This window comes from Stenella coeruleoalba, assembly GCF_951394435.1.
Source record: "Stenella coeruleoalba genome assembly, chromosome: 6".
Taxonomy (NCBI): Eukaryota; Metazoa; Chordata; class Mammalia; order Artiodactyla; family Delphinidae; genus Stenella; species Stenella coeruleoalba.
This window is the reverse complement of record NC_137151.1, coordinates 49,942,139-49,963,873: the sequence shown is the minus strand read 5'-3', so window position 1 is coordinate 49,963,873 and position 21,735 is coordinate 49,942,139. Positions and strand designations below refer to the sequence as shown.

The window sequence follows — 21,735 nt, the reverse complement described above, 5'->3', positions numbered from 1 at the left end:
TGCCTCAAGTAGCTTAGAGTGCTGGTAACCTTTCTTAGCAATTAATTAAGTCATTCATTCAGTAAACACTTTGAGTGGCTTTTATGTACTCCACTAGGTGCTAGGGGCACGAAGATGAATAAAATCCAGTGAATATCCTCTAAGAGCTCACAGACAAGTGGGGGAAGCCGAAGAGTAAACAGTTAGGTACAGTGCAGCCTGACATGTGCCATAATAGACACGGTAGATATATAACACTAGCACAAGGACTGGAATGCTCAGCTCTGTTTAAATTATCAAGAAGTTTCAGTCCTGTGACACTGTTTGGGATTCCTTGAAAAATGATATGCTCTTGGTCACCATGTATAAAGGGTACCTGTCCCTACCACACCTCAACTCTGTACCAGGGCTTGAAATTCTAAAGGATAAAAAACAAATATCATAGGTATTGTAACCACCCTAAGCTGGAGAAGGGCCAGTCTGAAATGTTCGAGAAAGTGAGATCTGTTCTAAAACCTCCTAAAGCAGGTATATTCCAGAACCTCTCTTATTCATTCAGAGATTGGGGAAGCTTCTTAGGCATTCTTACCTTATATATAATTTATCTCCATCATGTTATGACTTTTCTCCATGGTGATGTTTTACAGAAAGGAGCATACACATACATATACTTACACATACATACACATACTTTAGGAGTTTTAGAACAGATTGTGTGTGTGTGTATGTATACACACACACACGTAAAGATATATAATATATAATAAATATATTTATATAAAATTAATATAAGTATATATTAATTTATAAATATGTCAGGGAATCGTATTTAAAAACCAGCCCTCCTGAGTGGAGATGAGATAGAAACTCATGGAAAATTATTAGAAATTTTAGAATTATAAGAGACTGCTTGAGTAGGTTCAAGTATCACTGTTCCTGTCTTACTTTACTAATAATAGGGTGCAAGGAGCCAGGAAGTAATCGCTCAATCCTCTTCCATAGTACTTATGAGAAAACTGAGACTGATTTGGCAGTGAGGAACTTTCCTAGAGTTATCCTGCGGGAATAGAACCCAAGTTTCCTGCCGCAGTCCTGTGCTGCTGCTTCTACTTTCTTTATGTGATTTCACTGGCTGGCACACAGAAACTTTTCCAATCAGGATTCTATCGGCTAATGGGAGTTTATTTAGGCAACAATAAATATGTTGTACTTGAAGAATGGGATATCAGCTAGATGCCCACCGTTCGTCTCTGACCAGGCTCCCTCTCACTAGTGGCTGCAACAGAAAGGCCATGTGAATAGCTCCAGCAGTCCACAAGCAAGGGGCCACACTGGATCACAGGCCTGATGCCAGCACGGGAGAGGGTCAGGGTCTGGACAGCAACTCGTTGAATACCAAGCTAGCATGTGAGAGATCTAGTATTTAAGCAGAAGAGTAGGGTAGGATGTCAGAGTCTTTAAGGACAGAGAGGAATTGAGAGGCAAAGTGAGGTGAAGCTCTAATGGCCAAGTAGTAATCATGGGTCCCCTGGAACTGTAGGAGTTGGAGCCAGATTCAGAATGGAAGCAGCCTCTAGCAGGGGTGGCAAACTTATAGTCTGAGGACCAAATCTGACCTGCAGTTGTGTTTGGTTGAGAATAGTTATTGTTTTTAAAACTACTTTAAATACTTTAGGTAGGTCACACACTCTCCATTTTTCCAGCCTTACCTGTTGTCTCATACCTACTCAGACAGGTACTTAATGAGCCCAGGCTGCTGTTCCTTCAGGGGTCCAGGTATTGCGCAGCTGATTAGGAAGCAAGCAACGTTCCTTAACACTGTCTCCAGTCCTCAGAGGCTCACAAATATGAATGTGGATAAATTCCAACCTGAAGTTATTTCATAGTAGGCAAACCCAACAAACCTTGGGTATTGTCTAGATATGGTCCTTTGGAATCAACTCAGTACTTTATGAAACTGACTTATGAAGTACAAAAGGTTTCAAAATAATGGTATGAAGATAGCATTTGTGATTTACAGCTGCCTTGTAAAATATCTTTTTTGAACGTTTTGGTTGCCAGGAAACTCCAGAGTGTACATGCCAAAGATCTGACACTTGAAAGGTCATGAATCTTATAAACCCCTTTCTCACACAGGGCAAATTTTATATAAACTGCTTATAGTAGGCAGAATAATGGTCTCCCAAAGATATCCACGTACTAATCCCCAGAAGCTGTGAATATGTTAAGGTACATAGCAAAGGAGAATTAAGGTTGTTTATCAACTAACCTGGAGATGAGGAGATTATCCTGGATTATCCCTGCAGGCTCAGTGTAATCACAAAGGTCCTTAAAAGTGGAAGAGGAAGGCAGAAGAGAGAAAACCAGAGAGTTGGCCCCATGAGAAGGACTCAGCCAGGCATAAGGATTACAGGTGGCCTCTACAAGCTGGAAAAGGCAAGGAAATGGATTCTCCCCTAGAGCCTCCAGAAGGAATTTAGCCCTGCCAACACCATGACTTTATAGGCCAGTAAGACCCATTTTGTAATTCTGACCTCTACAACTGTAAGATAATAAATTTGTGTTGACTTAAGCCACGGAGTTTGTGGCCGTTTGTTACAACAGGATTATGAAACTAATACGCTACTAGATGAGGAAAGTGTGAAATGAGGCATGCCTGGATCAGTGTGGCTTATCTGCGTCATTCATGTTGTTTTAAACCAAGATTCACCATCTGATGTTTATAATTTGGCATTTGCAGCAACAGGATGAAACTGGGACTTGTTCCCAAAGGAGGTTTGTGAAGCTTTGAACTTCCTAAGCCAATCAATTGAGTTTTAAATAGCACAAGCTAAGGATTCTAAGGCCAGCTCTCAAAATCTTGAAGCCCCATTATAACTAGCCACTTAGCACTGTTTCACTTGTCAGTTGTGATCGTAAAACATAGTTGCATGTTTAGATAGAAATTCTTTTTTGGTAAGTGGAGACCCAAATTACAAATTACATTAGACTGATAAATATGTGAGGTTACTACAAAAACTCTAGACTAGTAAAGTGAAAAAGGAATATAGAACGAAGGCTCTTTACAATTGCCCTATTTCTATTAATATTCACGAAGGAAAGACACATTCTGACACCTAATAATTTCTAAATTGGTGTGACACTCAGTGGGATGCCATAATAAGATTACCAAGCATAGACCAGGAGCTAATTACAAGGCATTTAATTTGGAAATCACAACCACTGCAAAATAGCTCTATAGCTTGATTTTTTTGGGTGTTTGTCATGGCAGGAATAAAAATGAGTCCGGAATTCAGTCCTGTCTTGTCTGAACTTTCCAAGGTATATCCTGGTTTTTAAATTTATTTATTTTATTTATTTTGTATTTTTGGCTGCGTTGGGTCTTTGTTGCTGCGCACGGGCTTTCTCTAGTTGTGGCGAGCAGGGGCCACTCTGTTGCGGTGCGTGGGCTTCTCATTGCGGGGGCCCCTCCCGCTGCGGAACATGGGCTCTAGGCGTGCGGGCTTCAGTAGTTGTGGTGAGCAGGTTTTAGAGCGCAGGCTCAGTAGTTGTGGCGCACGGGCCTAGCTGCTCTGCGGCACATGGGATCTTCCCGGACCAGGGCTCAAACCCGTGTCCCTGCACTGGCAGGCAGATCCCTAACCACTGCGCCACCAGGGAAGCCGCTATCCTGGTTTTTAGTCGCATGAGGAAAACATTCAGTCTGGGTAGTTTTTTTCAGACTTTCATTTAAGATGTGCCTCTTTGATGGTGGATCTCGTCTTAATGTTTCCTTTGGCATTGCTAGATCCTGAGTCTTCAAAGTGTGCATTGAGGGGCTTCCCTGGTGGCAACAGATAGATAGATAGATAAATAAAACAAAGTGTGCGTTGAGGACTGACGTACCGATTAAGGGGGCACCAAATGGGAGTGAAGGAGAAGGGGGGGAAGTGAGCAAGTGAGAAGCCTCGGTACAGAATTTACCGAGGTGCTCACTCTCTGGACTATGCACATGCCAGTCTACACTTGCATGACCCTGATGGTGGTGCCTCCTCAGGAGAGAGGCAACCGGGCACTCACTTTCAGGGTCACGCACGTGCGGAGTTGGCACTTGCACCACCGTGACAGTGAGTGCCTTTTTAACATTTTACACCCAAGGCACCTCACTTGCCTCAGTGGTCTTGCCCTAGAGGTGAGGGTGTGGTCACCGATGGCTGTGATGATGGCTGTAAGCCTGTCTCTAGCTCGGGAAGTCAGGTGTTGCTGTGGGACTCTTCATGCATCCCAGACCATCCCCTTTGGCAAAAAAAAAAAAAACAAAACAAAACTAGAAGGCCTCCCTTAGTATGGCCCCGGATCAATCCAGAATTGAGCACGATCCCTCCTTCAAACCATACCTCTGAGGCTACGCTTGTCAAGGCTCTACGCTCACCACTGAAGAGAGCTTGACCCTACCGTTGGCTCTGGTTTAAAACACACCTTCCATGTGCTACAGAACTTCAGGGAACAGATCCTTTCAACTCTCCTCTATGCCTTTTGATTTCAGGAAACTCTTTCTAGTCAATGATTATTTGAATCTATTTTGTACAAATAGAAACAAATCTATTTTGTACGAAGTCAGAATGGTTAAACTATAGATGTAGTTAACATGGTATTTCCATCTCTGGGCATGCTTTCGTTGCTGATTCTGCCTTTTATGCAAGGGATCACTTGTATGGAATGCTAATGCTATACAGTGCAGTTATAACGTGAGTTTTACTGGGGAACAATTAATAAGCAGGCACAGAGCAGCATGTACACAATCCTTTGAACTCTCCTCCCACAGCTTAGACCAGGCGTGAAGGTCTGCTTGCACCGTAGCCACAGCTCGGGGAGAGAATGCTCGATGCACTTATAGGGTCAGTAGCCAGGGCACATCTATGTGATTGTTCAACAATGGAAGCTCCCTGGTCAGGGAGTGGCCTTAACAGAAAGGGAAAGCCTCTGGAGCCTAGCGGTTGGTATCAGCTTATTTTCCGTTGAGCTGAGCCAGCTTTCTTCTCAACTGGCAAAAGAGGGAAGGAAACCGAGTCTCCGGAGCCGTCCATATTTGTGTCTTGCTAACCACAGGTTTACTGTTCTCTTTGCCTGATTGGGAGCAATTGGAGAAGAAAGACAGTCATATGAATCTTTGCAACTCCCGTGGTACCCTGCCTGTGGTTGAGTGCTTAGTACATACTTGGTGAGTGAATGAATGAAATGCAATAGACCTCAATCAGTGCTGAATGAGTGCTATATTAAAAAACATAAGTACATACTTTCATGGTAACTTGAAGTATGGGCTATGCCTCCATAATGGCAAACCACATATTTTGGTGGAGAACAGACCAGTACATATGGCTGAGGGTGACTGCTGTATGGTTTTGGGGTTTTTTTTCAACAAAGAAGAAAAATGCTATTTTTTTTTCTGTTGTATGTTCTTAATGTGCAAATTGGTAGCACCCTTTCTCCCCTTGTCCTTTTCAATTTTGTTTCCAAACATTTGTCTCTGCCATATTGAGATGAGGAATTGAGACAAAAGACCCCCTTTAGTTGTCAGTACATGGAGGTTTCCAGCCAGTTTCTCTTTAATGCCTTTCTAGGTGTGCACAGACAAAGCACACGGAGGGGAGAAGAAGTTTGGGTAAATAGTGCTCATTTTGGAAATATTCTTCTTGTGTAGACTTGGTTTTCATAATAAGAATGACAGTCATCATCATCATCCTTATTCTAGTGACATTTACTCTGTTCTGCAGTGTACTGAACTCTTCATGTCATTTAGTCCTCAATCCCTTCGGGCAGTCACTGTTTATTAACCACATTCCCAGACCTGAGTTCACCTTGGAGTCCTTCCAGGTATTTGTTTTATAGCTATATTCCTTATACACCAGCAGCTGTCGTGTATAGGGATCCAGGCAAGCAAGTTTTGCCGAGTCTTCCCAAAGGCTTCCAAGTTGACAGTTGTCTTTTCATCCATGATGGTTTCCTAGCAGGGAGATATATTCTCTTCTGGTTATTCAAGGGCTGTGTGATCAGAACACCAGCTTTATAAATATTGGCTAACATCGTATTAGGGTCCCTACATCCTAGATATCTTCTTATTGAAATATTTAAAGTGAAGCTATGGTTGACTGATAAATTGTTTTCCTGTTAATCAGAAAAAACACAAACATATTTCTAAATATATCCACTTAATTAGAAAAGATATACTGGTCATTAAAGAGAGCTGATGATTCTAAGCCAGTTTCTTTTTTTTTTTTCCTAATGTATGCAGTTTGTTGAGTTTGGACATAAACATGTACCCATGAAACAATGACCACAATCAAAGCAACAGACATATCCATCACCTCCAAAAGTTTCCCATGTCCCTTTGTTGCCCCCCTCCCACCCCCATGGTAAAAACACAAGATCTACCCTCTTAACAAATTTTTAAGTGCACACTACAGTATTGTTTTTAATTATAAGCACTACATAATTCAGCAGATCTCTACAACTTACTCATCTCACATAACTGAAACTTTACACCCATTGAACAACAACTCCCATGTCCCCCTCCACTCCAGCCCCACACCGACCATGGAAGTCTCTGCTTCTGTGAGTTTGACTATTTTAGATACCTCGTAACGGTGGGATCATGCAGCATTTGCCCTCCTTATTTCACTTAACAAATGTCTTCCAGGTTTATCCATGTTGTCGCAAGTAGGATTTCCTTCTTTTTTAAGGATGAATGATATTCCACCATATGCATACACCACATTTTCTTTATCTATTAATCTGTTGATGGACACTTGGGTTATTTCCATATCTTTTTCTTTTAATTGAGGTATAATTGATGTACCATATTATGTAAGCTTCAGATGTACAATATAGTGACTCACAATGTTTAAAGGTTATATTCCACTTATAGTTATTATAAATTACTGGCTATATTCTGTGTGTTATATAATATATCCTGTAGCTTATTTATTTTATACATAGTAGTTTGTACACATTAATCCCTTACCCCATCTTGCTTCTCCCCCCTCCCCTCTCCCTACCGGTGACCACTAGTTTGTTTTCTATATCTGGGAGCCTGCTTCTTTTTTGTTATTTTCACTATTTTATTTTTTAGATTCCACATATAAGTTGTATCATACAATATTTGTCTTTCTCTGTCTGACTTATTTCACTTAGCATAATACCCTACAATTCCATCCATGTTGTTGCAAAAGTAAACTTTCATTCTTTTTTATGGCTGAGTAGTTTTCCATTCTCTCTCTCTCTCTCTCTCTATATATATATATATACACACACATATATCACATCTTCTTTATCTATTCATCTGTTGATGGACACTTAGGTTGCTTCCATATCTTGGCAATTGTAAACAATGCTGCTGTGAACATTGACGTGCATGCATTTTTCAAATTAGTGTTTTGTTTTGTTTTGTTTTTCAGATATATACCCAGGAGTTAAATTGCTGGGTCATAGGGTAGTTCTGTTTTTAGTTTTTTGAGAAACTCTCTACTGTTTTCCACAGTGGCTGCATCAATTATATTCCTGTCAACAGTGTACGAGGGTTCCTTTTCCTCTACATTCTCGCTAACATTTGTTATTTGTGGTCTTTTTGATGATAGCCAATCTGACAGGTGTGAGGTGATATCTCAGTGTGGTTTTAATTTGCATTTCTCTGGTGACTAATGATGCTGAGCATCTTTTCATGTGTCTGTTGGTCATCTGTCGGTCTTTTTTGGAAAAATGTCTATTTGGGTCTTCTGCCCATTTTTAAATTGAGTTTTTTGTGGCTTTTTTTTTATGTTGAGTTGTATGAGCTGTTTATATACTTTGAATTATTGGTCATACCATTTGTAAACATTTTCTCCCATTCAGTAGGTTGTCTTTTTGTTTTGTCAGTGGTTTACTTCTCTGTGCAAAAGCTTTTAAGTTTAATTAGGTCCCGTTTGTTTACTTTTTTTTTCCTTAGGAGACAGATACAAAAAAATATTGCTTTAATTTATGTCAAAGAGTGTTCTGCCTATGTTTTCATCTAGGAGTTTTATGGTTTCCGGTCTTACATTTAGGTCTTTAATCCATTTTGAATTTATTTTTGTATGTGATGTGAGAAAATGTTCTAATTTCATTCTTTTATATATAGCTGTCCAGTTTTCCCAGCACCACTTATTGAAGAGACTGTCTTTTCTCCAGTGTATATTCTTGCCTCCTTTATCATAGATTAATTGATGTAAGTGTGTGGGTTTATTTCTGGGCTCTCTATCCTGTTCACTGATTTGTGTGTCTGTTTTTGTGCCAGTACCATACTATTTTGATTACTGTAGCTTTGTAGTATAGTATGAAGTCAGGGAGCATGATTCCTCCAGCTCTGTTCTTCTTTCTCAAGCTTGTTTTGTCTATTCAGGGTCTTTTGTGTTTCCATACCAATTTTAAAATTATTTGTTCTAGTTCTGTGAAAAATGTCATTGGTATTTTGACAGAGATTGCATTGAATCTGTAGCTTACTTTGGATAGTATGGTCATTTTAACAGTATTCTTCCAGTCCATGAACACAGTGTACCTTTCCATCTGTGTGTGTTGTCTTCAATTTCTTTCATCAGTGTCTTATAGTTTTCTGAATAAAAGTCTTTTCCCTCCTTAGGTAGGTTTATTCCTAGGTATTTTATTCTTTTTGATACAGCTGTAAATGGGATTGTTTTCTTAATTTCTCTTTCTGATAGTTTGTTGTAAGTGTATAGAAATGCAACAGGAGACTTCCCTGGTGGTGCAGTGGTTGAGAGTCCGCCTGCTGATTCAGGAGACACGGGTTCTTGCCCTGGTCCGGGAAGATCCCACATGCCATGGAGCGGCTGGGCCCGTGAGCCATGGCTGCTGAACCTGTGTGTCTGGAGCCTGTGCTCCACAGCGGGAGAGGCCACAACAGTGAGAGGCCCTCATACTGCAAAAAAAAAAAAAAAAAGAATCGCTTGCCAATGCAGGGGACATGGGTTTGAGCCCTGGTCCAGGAAGATCCCACATGCCGTGGAGCAACTAAGCCCGTGTGCCACAACTACTGAGCCCACATAATGCAACTACTGAAGCTTGCGTGCCCAGAGCCTGTGCTCTGCAACAAGAGAAGCCACCAGAAGGAGAAGCCCACGCACCGCAGTGAAGAGTAGCCCCCTCTCTCTGCAACTAGAGAAAGCCCACGCACAGCAATGAAGACCCAATGCAGCCAGAAATGAATAAATAAATTAATTAATTAAAAAAATAAATGCAACAGATTTCTGTATATTAATTTTGTATCCTGCAACTTTACTGAGTTAATCGATGAGCTCTACAAGTTTTTTGGTGGCATCTTTAGGATTTTCTATGTATGATATCATGTCATTGGCAAATAGTGACGGTTTTACTCCTTCTTTTCCAACTTGGATTCCTTTGATTTCTTTTTCTTCTCTGATTGCTGTGGCTAGGACTTCCAATACTATGTTGAATAAAAGTGTCCAGAGTGGGCATCCTTGTCTTGTTCCCAATCTTAGAGGAAATGCTTTCAACTTTTCATCATTGACTATAATATTAGCTGTGGGCTTGTCATACATGACCTTTATTATGTTGAGGTATGTTCCTTCTATGCCCACTTTCTAGAGAGTTTTTATCATAAATGGGTGTTGAATTTTGTCAAAAGCTGTTTCTGCATCTATTGAGATGATCGTATAGTTTTTATTCTTCAATTTGTTAATGTGGTGTATCACATTGATTTGCATATATTGAAGAATCCTTGCATCCCTGGTATAAATCCCACTTAATCATGGTATATGACCCTTTTGATGTTTTGTTGGATTTGGTTTGCTAATATTTTGCTGAGGATTTTTGCATCTATGTTCATCAATGATATTGGCCAGTTATTTTCTTTTTTGTGTGATATCTTTGGTTTTGGTATCAGGATGATGCTGGCCTTGTAGAATGAATTCAGAAGCATTCCTTTCTCTCCAATTTTTTGGAATAGTTTGAGTAAGATAGGTGTAAACTCTTTTCTAAATATTTGGTAGAATTCACATGTGAAGCCATCTGGACTTTTGTTTGTTGGGAGTTTTTCAAATTACTGATTCAATTTCATTACTGGTAATTCGTCTGTTCATATTTTCTATTTCTTCCTGGTTCAGTCTTGGGAGATTGCACATGTCTAGGAATTTGTCCATTTCTTCTAGGTTGTCCATTTTATTGTCATATAGTTGTTTGTAGTAGTCTCTTATGGTCCTTTGTATTTCTGTGGTGTCAGTTGTGACTTCTCTTTTTTCCTGTCTAATTTCATTGATTCAGGGCCTCTTGCTTTTTTTCTTGATGAGTCTGGCTAAAGGTTTATCAATTTTGTTTATCTTTTCAAAGAACCAGCTCTTAGTGTCATTCATCTTTTCCTTTTTTTTTTTCTATTTCATTTATTTCTGCTCTGATCTTTATTATTTCTTTCCTTCTACTAACTTTGGGTTTTGTTTATTCTTGTTTTTCTAGCTCTTTTATGTGTAAGATTAGGTTGTTTGTTTGAGATTTTTCTTGTTACCTGAGGTAAGTTTGTATTGCTATAAACTTAACTGCTTTTGCTGCATTCCATAGATTTTGGATCATTGTGTTTTCATTTTTGTTTGTCTCCAGGTATTTTTTGATTTCAATAATCCATTGGTTGTTTAGTAGCATATTGTTTAGCCTCCACGTTTGTGTTTTTTACAGTTTTTTTTTTATATAGCTGATTTCTAGTCTCACAGCATTGTGGTTGGAAAAGATCCTTGATATGATTTCACTTTTCTTAAATTTACCAAGGCTTGTTTTTGGCCTCATGTGTGATCTTTCCTGGAGAATGTGCCATGTGCACTTGAAAAGAATGTGTATTCTGCTGCTTTTGGAGTTGTTTCCTTATTTTGACTGTTAAGAAATAGTGCTATAATGAACATGGGAGTGCAGATATCTCTTTGAGATCCCAATTTCAGCTCTTTTGGATATATACTCAGAAGTGGGGTTGCTGGATAATATGGTATTATAGTTCTAGTTTTAATTTTTTGAAGAATAGCCATACTGTTTTCCATAGTGTAAGCCAGAGTTTCTGAACCTCAGCACTATTGACACCTTGGACCAGATAATTCTTTGTCATGGGAGCTTGTCCTTTGCATCTTAAGATGTTTTGCAGCATCCCTGGCCTCTACCCACTAGAGGTCAGCAGCATTCCCTTCCCCCACTCAGTGTGACAATCAAAATTATCTGTGGATATTGCTAAAAGCCCTTTTAGGAGGCAAAATTATGCCAGTTGGGAATCGCTAGTCTAAGCCCATAGTTTAAAAAGCTTGACCTTGCACCAGAACAGAAATTACTATTTCCTCTTGTGGCTCTCCAGGAAAGTTGTATGCAGTTTCAATATTTTGGCTTTCTTTGTTAGGTATGAACAATCATTAAGTACTTTATAGTCCTTAGATAATTCCTTCCCTGTGACAATTTATAATCAAGATAAGATTTAAGTTTTTTTAGTTGACTGTTTTAAAACTAGTGATAGATTCTCATGTTGAATGTTTTTTTCCACAATAGGTCTTTTTTAATGGAAAGCTTTTAAAATAGGCGTGAATAATTTTATGCTTTAAGCACTTTTATTCTTCCAAGTATTCATGTAAATATAGAGTAAAATGGTTCAATTTATATCTGTCTTGATCTCTTATGTATTTCTAACTATTTGTTTTTTTCTATAGCACAAGACAGGGGTTATATCAGGAAATCACGTAGAAGGGGTCTTCTATGCTTTAGAAAGTAGATAAGAAAATGTAATCATAGTAAGAGACCTGAAAACCTTAAAAAACGACCCAGGAATAAGTAAGTCAAGGGTGGAAACTTACCTAAAGTTTTCTTTCTTCCTAAATTTATCCAATTATCATTTTTCAAGTATGATACCTGTTTGCTTTTTTTAAAAATATACATAACAAAATTCATAAATCCTTTATGTTGGCTTTTTTGCTTTTTACTTAAAGAAGATGAGAAAATATCTAACACGAACTTAACGATAACCAACTTAGTAAACTTGTTTAATAACCAATTTTTACTCTTAAGTAAAATGCCGGCTTATACTCTTTTAAGTAATCTCAGAGTTATGAGGGAACTTGAGAAAGTAGGGTAGGAGATTTCATAATATGAATCATAAACCTAGTCCTCTTACCATCTTGGTCAAAAAAATGTATTCTTATTCCTGACTTAAATCTCTCATGCTGCAGTGAGGCATGTTTCTTTCACTCTGCCCTCCCTGCAAAGTCACTTTCTCCCAGCAGCCCTTGAGTTTGAGCCATTCAGATTCTTAAAGCGTGTTATTTAAAATCTTCCTTTGGCTTTCTAACTCCAGAGTAGTAGATCCAAATTTCTTTGTCATGATTTGTCATCATCACCTGCAACCCTCCACGTGCTTCCTTCAGGATCTTCACTTTCCCTCGTGTGCAGATTCCTGAAACCAGGGAGGGCTAAGGATGCCAGGATTGCACCACGGAGAGCCTGTTAAGGTATCCTGATTGACCTTAAGCTACTGTTCTAACTAGAATAGGATCCTCTCTTTATCATCAGGCAAAAGTTCAGCTTCCTTTTACCTTAAAAATAGTCCCTGCATAGTCTCTGCTTCAAACTTTCCAAAGTGCTCAAGTTCACCACCTCAACCTAAATATACTGCTCTATATCTTTTAAGGCCTGGGAACATGGAAATTAGCAGCAAATGAGCTCCTTATTTTCTGCTGTTAATGCCCTATAGACCTTGAAAGGCCCCTTTGCTGAAGACAGGCTCTCCCTGGTGCCTTTGTTCCTTCTCCCACTGTGCCCTTCCTCTCCAGCCTCCCTGCCTGGGTTTTGACAGCAGCAAAGGCCCATCCCATCCGTGTATTCTCCTCCTGCAGCTGTTTTTTCTAACCCGTTGCACCAAGCTAAGCTTCTGGACAAAAGCCTCTTGAAGAATATTTGAGAACTTTTGATCCACGTGTGATCCCTTTGAAAAAACCAACTCAGGAGGCTCTTTATTACCAGTTGTTTTCATTGCTATCATCTCTACTCTATCTCAGTTTCTTTGATTTAGAAACTGTGTGCTGACCTGATTGAAACATTCTTAGCCCAAATGAGCGAACAGATAGATGTGCCTGGCAATTGAAGCAGGAAGGCACCTGCTGTGCTCTTCCTGGCTGAGACCAGGAAAGGAAGCTGCTGTCCTGTCCATCACACCTGAGAGGGAGGAAACAGGAAGAATGGTTGAGAGGTTTAGTCAGTCTTTGAAGCAGTTTTTCTTATTCAAAATCAAATCAATATTTGATTTAGAAAAGCTTATACTAAACTTAATATGATATCCTGAACTGAATACTGGAACAGAAAAAAGGGTAGGAGTAGAAGACTGGTAAAATCTGATCGTATCTGCAGTTTCACTAATGGTAATGTACCAATGTTAGTTTCTTAGTTTTGACACATGACCATGGCCAGGTAAGATGTTAACATCAGAGGAAACTGAATGAAGGGTATGTGAGAACTCTCTGTACTATCTTTGCAACTTTTCCATAAATCTAAAATTATTCCAAAATAAACCGTTTATTTTAGAGGGCCCCAGCTTAATCCCAGACCCCACTCACACCCACATAGATATTTACATACATGCTGGATGGAGCTGGGTAAACAGGCAGGAGAATAGCCACACTGTACTTGGAATCGCAACAGTTTCCCTTGGCCTCTGGACATTCCTTCCTTGCCAAGGCAACTTCTATTTTATTTTATTTTTTAATTAATTAATTAATTTTTGGCTGCGTTGGTCTTCGTTGCTGTGCGCAGGCTTTCTCTAGTTGCAGAGAGCGGGGGCTACTCTTTGTTGCGGCGCACAGGCTTCTCATTGCGGTGGCTTCTCTTGTTGCGGAGCACAGGCTCTAGGCACGTGGGCTTCAGTAGTTGTGGCACGCAGGCTTAGTAATTGTGGCTTGTGGGCTCTAGAGCGCAGGCCCAGTAGTTGTGGTGTGTGGGCTTCATTGCTCCACGGCATGTGTGATCTTCCCAGACCAGGGCTCGAACCCTTGTCTCCTGCATTGGCAGGCAGATTCTTAACCACTGCTCCACCAGGGAAGCCCTCCACTTCTATTTTAAATTAAAAATAAAGAAATGGAAGATGAGTATAAAAATGCTTCTTTTAAAAGATAGGATATTTTTCTCTAGAATAATTTGGGTGGCTTACTTCTATTTCCTTGATGGTCAGTATATTAAGGATCCAATTCAAGGAAAAAATATTAACAAAGTACAGCTTTAGGACACAGCAGAGGATTGTTAGGGCTATAGCTCATCTATATCTGTAATGACTATATCTGGTCATATGTTAGTGCCCTTGCTTGTGCTATTTTTCCTACCTTCTGTTCTCTGCTTCTCTATAATAATTATTTACTTATTTACATGTTCCCTCATTCAATAAACATTTATAAAACCAGGCACTGAGTTTAACCCTGACGGGGGAAAAGAAAAGAGATGAATAAAGCATGGTCCCTGCCTGTATGGAGGGCACAAGCCAGTGAGGAAGGAACACACAGGGGGATAATGATTAAATAATCTAAGTGCAGGGATAACAAATGTACACAGCAGTTTTCACTAAGCCGGGCTACAGGGTGTTATCCCAGAAAGCATCCTGAACGGGACACACCTCTTCTTTCAGGATGAGTAGGAATTAGGATGGAAGTATTGAAGAGACACATCAGGGTAGGAGTCTACATGACGCCTTCAGGAAACTGGGGAGCTACAAGCTTTCAGCGTAGCATGAAGGAGGCCACAGGGAGGGGTGAGAGATGAAGCTGGGGAAATACACCGGAGCCTGTCTTAGGGCCATCGACATGGAGTGGTCCTTCTGTTGCTGAACAAGACTGTAGTTTTCACCCTTTAAATCGTAATCAGATGAAAATAGTAAGACAGGAAAAGTTAGGGACTAGAGAATTTCTTCTTCCCTTTATTCCCCATCCATGACAATGGCTCAGGTATTTCCTAAAAGTAAGGCTAAACTGAAGGAACTGTTCTTGCCGTGAACGAATTGGTGGCTTTATAGATGCAATGATTACTCTTAGGCTCTTACCCTCTGCCCTAGTAGCTAGAAACAGTGGTTTATTTGTAATGTTTATATAAGTGCTGATGCCCAATTATGATTACTATTAATACTTAAGCAAACAGTAAAATATCAGACAGTTATTTTTACCCCTGCAAAAGAGTGAAAATAAATCTGCTTTTATTCTTGGCTTTATTAATATTTCACCCAATGTCTTCAATTACTTCTCATTTTAAAAACTCATGTGATGAAACATGAAAAGTTCTGATTTAAAGAAGCTGATAAATTGCTTCTTTTAAAATGTTCTTGCACTGTTGATCACACTTGAGTTGAGGATTTCTAAGATAAAAATGCATCTGAATCGTTCTTTTTTGATACAGGGTCCCTAAGCTCTTTGGGGAAAAAAGCCAGTTTTTATATTCTGGATCTGCTGCAACTCCTGGTGGCTACTGAGTAGGTTGATTAGAGAGAGAGAGAGAGAGAGAGAGAGAGAGATAGGGTTTTGGCTAAACACCCTTTTTACTTAAGGGGATCTGGCTATATCAGGGTTTGCTCCCATTGAGTTGAATATGAACTTGATGTAAGAAGTTGAGTATTCTTTGTTTGTAAACGATTACATTCGGAAATTACTTCAGACAGTAAATGATATATTCCCATTTCCAGTCAGTGAATGCTTCTTGACGTCTAGCCCTTCTTGAGTGCAGGGGTGGCCTTTCTGGTTAGTTTCTTCAGATCCCTATCCCACTTGGTTCTCTTTCCCTTGCTGAGGCTTCTGTCAGTGATGTTTCCCTGGGATGTGAAGAGTAATCATTTATTATCTAAAGACCCTGCCCTGACATAAAGCAACTGATACTTGAAGGAGGAAGCGGAACCTGATCCCCATTCTATATTGTCAGGTATAATATACATATTTGTGGCCATTCTGTCATAGTATTATTTTCTTTAGGACTCTGAATTAAAGAGAACAAGTCATCTACCCAAGACCTGCAAACACTTGGCCTTGACAATCAAATTATCCATTTCTTAAGCCTATGAATTGTTCCTCTCTGCTGCAGAGTTGGATTTTTAGCTTGAAAGTCAAGTGTACATAGGGAAGATGTGTTAGGTGGAAGTAAGATGCATTTTGCATTATCTGCAGCATGTGCGAAACTGTAAATTGATAATACAGTATATTAGCAAATGGAGTGACAGTGGGTGACAGGCAACTGGCTGGTGAGAACTCTGGTTTGGGAGAAAGAAATGGCTAGGCATGGAGGCTGAGCTTTTCGTGTTCTCCTTTGGAGAATGGGTTGGATATTTTAGGTTCATCTGCAGGCCTCGGTTACATTTAATAGCACACGATCCTGGCACACACTTGAACCAGGCTGAGAGGCTGACAGCCAAAAGGAGCTGGATCGTGTTCGCACTTCATTATTTGATTGCAGACTGTGAGGGGAAATGAGAGCATTCTGGTTCTTTTTGGAAAAGATTGCATTACCTTTCAGAATGTTTCCTTGCCAGATGCCACATAGGAATTAGGTGTAGTTCCTCTCTTCCCACCCGGCTAATAAGCGTGGAAGCCAAAGAGATGTATTTATTTCAATTTCAGTCGTTAGCATGTTGCTAATTGTTACTGTCTTTATGTTGAATGTCTCAGGGTTCCCTGATTTATGGAATATAGCTGGATTTTTTTTTTTTTTTACCAGTTAGTAGAAGAAAACGGGAGATTGAATGGTATCACATTTATTATGGCAGTAACCAAAGGGGCAAATGGAGTTCACATACTTATAGTTTTTGTAAATTATTCTGTTGTTTGTCAATAATGAACAGTTTGTCTCTATTTTGATTGGCTAAGGGTAACAGTGGCTCCATTTCAGCAGACAAATACTGAGGATTTGAATCTTTATTAAAATTAATGACAGCTGGAGGAATTCCCAGCTGCACATGTAACTAGATGTGCTTAACTACCCAATTAATCATGAATGGATGGATTCAGTGAAACACAAAATTCAATCTGCTTCTGCAGGGGTGGTTTTGAAAAATTGGAGGCAAGCATTTTTCTCCATTGAATGCAACTCTGAGTAGCTAGTAAAATGCCATACGTTCTTTTTGAAGAGCAGTACAAAGAAATGTTCCTCCCTCCCTTCCTTCCTTCCTACAGATATAAGACATCTGCCGTGTGCCAAGCCCATGCTGGAGGCACAAAGATGAAAAAAGTGCAGTACCTGCCCTGAGAAGTTATTGTCAGAAAGGAAAACAGCTCCACATACAGTTACAGCTCAGTGGATAGATGAAATGGAGTTTGCCAGATGAACAAGGAGAAAAGGAACTTTTCAAATAGAGTCAACAGCCTGTACAAGGGCAGGGAGGCATTAGGGCATTCCCCCTCCTTATTCAACAAGTGTTTTTTGCGTGCCTACTGTGGGACACACACTGTGAATGAAGCAGGTTTGAAAGCATATTATGGCCGGAGCATGTTGGAGGAGAAAGATGAAAGATGAGCCTGTCTTATTTTTGTTCTAGCTTGATGTTGATGAATTAAAGAGTAGTGGGACAAAGATTTTGAGTTGATTCAATGCATGTTTATACCTAATCTTAGTAGATATACAAAGAAACATACTGAATGAATCACAGACTCAGCATTCAAGAGCAGAACTAGGCCAACTCGTGGCACAGTAAACTACTGAATTCCTTATTTGGAAACTTCCAAATGGCTAGCAGGACCCTGGACAGACAGCAAGAGAGGGATTGAAAAACCTCCTGTCTGGAAAGAGAGTCTATTAACAGTATTTTTTTTTTTTTTTTTTTTTTTTTTTTTGCTGTATGCGGGCCTCTGACTGTTGTGGCCTCTCCCGCTGCGGAGCACAGGCTCCAGACGTGCAGGCCCAGCGGCCATAGCTCACGGGCCCAGCCGCTCCACGGCACGTGGGATCCTCCCGGACCGGGGCACGAACCCGCGTACCCTGCATCGGCAGGCGGACTCCCAACCACCGCGCCACCAGGGAAGCCCTATTAACAGTTATTTTGACAATTGTTAGTGGAGAGCAGCAACCAAGGGCTCAAAAAAAACTATCTGAATACTGTAAAGAAAATGGAAGAAAATTTCACCCATCACAAATGGTAGTTTAAAATTCAGTGAAAATTATTGTAGGGTTTTTGTTTTTTTTAATTTCTGGTTGCACCTCATCTAGCAGAGATTTTGAGGTGACTTAAAAGACCATATAAAGTCCCCCTCCCAAATTAGTAACAAGCAGATTAGGGTCATGGAAAATGTAAATTCAGGTAGAAGATGTACACCAAGAGGAGAATTAGAACTTAGCTCTGAGTATCCTGGTGGCTGAAGCAAAAAACAAAATATAATCAATTATAGTCTTCTCATTGTCCATAGGAGAACATATCTCAGGGCAGATGATGACTTTGTTTTTATTGTCTAGAGCACAAGGTTCTAATATTTGTGAAAAGCCCTTCTTCATGTAGTCATCTGAGGTAGAAGGTGATTGTAAACAGCCTTCCATGTTTTGAGGAGTGCTTTCACTGGGGACTTTGCCCGGGCATTCAGGGGGCATTTTTGCTGCAGAGTTTTCATGTGAATTTAAATTGGCGTTTCACTGAAAGACAAGTGATAGTGTTATCCACCAAGAAGAACATTGCCAACTTCAGCTGCAGCCACTTTGTTCTCATGAGGACTGCTTTTTGACAATATGTGTAGTGATTTCTTTTCTGGTAAAGTTTGGATGTTCTGCCAGTGTGAGCTTCATTTTTTCTCCATATGCAGCATGTATACAGCATTTCATACTAGGCGGTGATAGGTTCTATGGTAGTTCCAGTTTTGTAAGGGAGTAATACATTTTGCAGTCAAACCAAGCTTCCCTGGAATTTGTTCAGTCAAGCAGTGATTGCTTAAAAGGGGAGGCTTGTTTCTCAAATTCTTATTCTCAGAATTAGTGTAAGCCTCAGCCTCCACGTATTTCGCTTGTTACTCATGGCCAGTTTTTACGCTCTCTTTGGTTATAAATAACTTCTGCAGCAAGTACCAGACCACGTTTCAACAGCAACTTTCAAAACTCAATCTGCATTCCTTTTTAAATCCTCTGTGATCTTTTCTTGGAAGAAAAATTATCTACTAATTTTAATTTTGTAACATTATAAATAGTATTCCCTTGAACCTACACAGCTCAAGTGGGTGAAGAATGTTCTTCCAAAATATGAAGTTAATAATGAGGATTTATTGGATTTGTTAAAGGACATATTTTAAAACGTTCCCACCTTTACTACATTTTCTCTCTTATGAGCTCTGATTTTTGTTTCTCCTCATCTCTGCTGAACGGAAGATAGATAAAATGCTCATAGTTTGTTGACGGATTTAGCACAGCTTTTAAAAAACCAAACAAACCGTGAAAACTATCGGTCTTCAAGTTGAAATGACTAAATTAAGGCGGGTTTTTTTTTTTTTTGAAATGACTAAATTACGGTGATTGGAGGTGGGTTTTTTCCCACCTCCGATCACCCCTAGCCAGCATCCCATCCCATTCAGTGCCCAGCAGACACTAAGCAGTAAGTAAAGTGTAGGTATCCCCTATATCCTGTCAACCATTTTTAGAATCTGCCCTTTGACACGTGTTTGGGTTTGCCTTTGCCTCCTCCCTCTTCGTGCTCCATTTTCCTATCAATCTCCCCGTCGGTCTCTCTGACTGCACTCTTTCCCGCTTCCAGACTGAGTCTCCTAGTGTCCCCTTTCCGTCTGATACTCTCCTGCTCACGTGCAGCGTCAGCCATCGACTCCCCTGCAGAGGGCTGCGATCGCCTCCTCCCGGCTTCCCGCTTTGCCGTTCTCTGCATTTACTCCCCTCTACAATTTTATTTCCAGCCTCTCCTCAGCATGAGCCTCTCAGGGTACTGCTTCCTGCCTTTGTTCACATTGCTGTTGCCTTTTTTTTTTAATTTAATTTTATTTATTTTTTATACAGCAGGTTCTTATTAGTTATCTATTTTATACATATTGGTGTATATATGCCAATTCCGATCTCCCAATTTGTCACACCACCATCACCCCCAGCCCCGCCACTTTCCCCCCTTGGTGTCCATACGTTTGTTCTCTACACCTGTGTCTCTATTTCTGCCCTGCAAACCGGTGCCGTTGCCTTTTTTTGAAATGTCTCAGCTACAGTTTTCTGAACTCTGCCTTCTTTCAACTCTAAAGCTAGTAGCCCTCATTGCTTTTCTTTTTTTCCTCTCACTTCTCCGTTTTATTTTTATTTTTTTAATTCAAGTATAGTTGATTTACAATGCTGTGTTAGTTTCAGGTGTACAGCAAAGTGATTCAGTTATATATATATTCTTTTTCAGATTCTTTTCTCTAATAGATTATTACAAAATATTGAGTAGAGTTCCCTGTGCTATACAGTAGGTCCTTGTTGTTTATCTATTTTGTATATAGTACTGTGTATATATTAATCCCACTGCTATATAGATTAATCCCAAACTCCTCATTGCTTTTATTAAATAACATAGTTCTAGCACTGAATTGCTTTATTTCATGAACACATATCTCATCTCCTCAATTTGATTGTAAGCCCTTTAAAGGCATGAAACATGCCTTTTATATCTTTGGTATTCACCACAGCTCCCACCCCAATACTGACAACAGACTTGTCAAAATTCATCCTTCTCCAAACATATCCTTTATTTTCCTGCTCTTTGCTTTCCTCCCTGCCTGGAATGCCCTGTCTTGATGACATGCTGTACAACCTATTCCTGACAGCCCTGCTTGTTTAACACCCTTCACCTTCTCCCAAAGATTTTCTATTCCCCCAGACAGAATTAATCTATCCTCTCCTATTCATAGTTGCATTTGTATTTCTGTTAGAGCACTTCTCACGCTCTCCTTCATAATGTGGTTGTTTGCAGACCTGTCTGCCCTAGCAGATCATGAGCCCCTGTTATGCAAGGACCGCGTCTTATTCACCTTCATGCTACCACTGCACTTAGCACAGGTCTCATCCATACTAATTTTTCAACAAGTATTTGTCAGTTTGAATCCCATACTTGATGGGAGACAACCAGACATGAACTATCGTTCGTTGTTAGGCACCTCCAAGTGTGGTTGGTGTGCAGAGGACCACTTACCTGCTCTGTCCTCTTGGGATACCTGGACCCTGGGAACAGTTATCAGTTAGATTCACCTGGTTCAAATATAAAAGTATATATATCTATATATATCTATATCTATCTATCTATATATATATATTTTTTTTTTTTTTTTTTAAGCAGAGGTCTTCTTAGAAGCCCATATGATTTAAATTTATTTATTTATTTATTTTTGGCTGTGTTGGGTCTTTGTTTCTGTGTGAGGGCTTTCTCTAATTGCGGCAAGTGGGGGCCACTCTTCATCACGGTGCGCGGGCCTCTCACTATCGTGGCCTCTCTTGTTGTGGAGCACAGGCTCCAGACACGCAGGCTCAGTAATTGTGGCTCACGGGCCCAGTTGCTCCGCGGCATGTGGGATCTTCCCAGACCAGGGCTCGAACCCGTGTCCCCTGCATTGGCAGGCAGATTCTCAACCACTGCGCCACCAGGGAAGCCCGACACATATATATTTAACCAAGCAGTTAGGCATGATTTCACTACTGTGCATGCAGTAATCCGTACAGACTCTGCCAAGGCTGTTGAATCCTTTGTCGCTGGGTGTTGGGAGTGCCCTCCCCCTGGAGAACAGAAGGAAAATGTCTCTGGCCCTTTCTTTCCAG

General features: G+C 40.1%; 1 protein-coding gene across 1 annotated transcript in view; it reads left to right on the top strand.

Moving 5' to 3' along the window:
- The window catches only part of CACNB4 (calcium voltage-gated channel auxiliary subunit beta 4), a gene marked incomplete at its 5' end in the record, with an annotated part of 266,603 nt that overhangs the window by 173,552 nt on the left and 71,316 nt on the right, over positions 1–21,735 (top strand). The gene's annotated exons all lie outside the window — the stretch shown is intronic.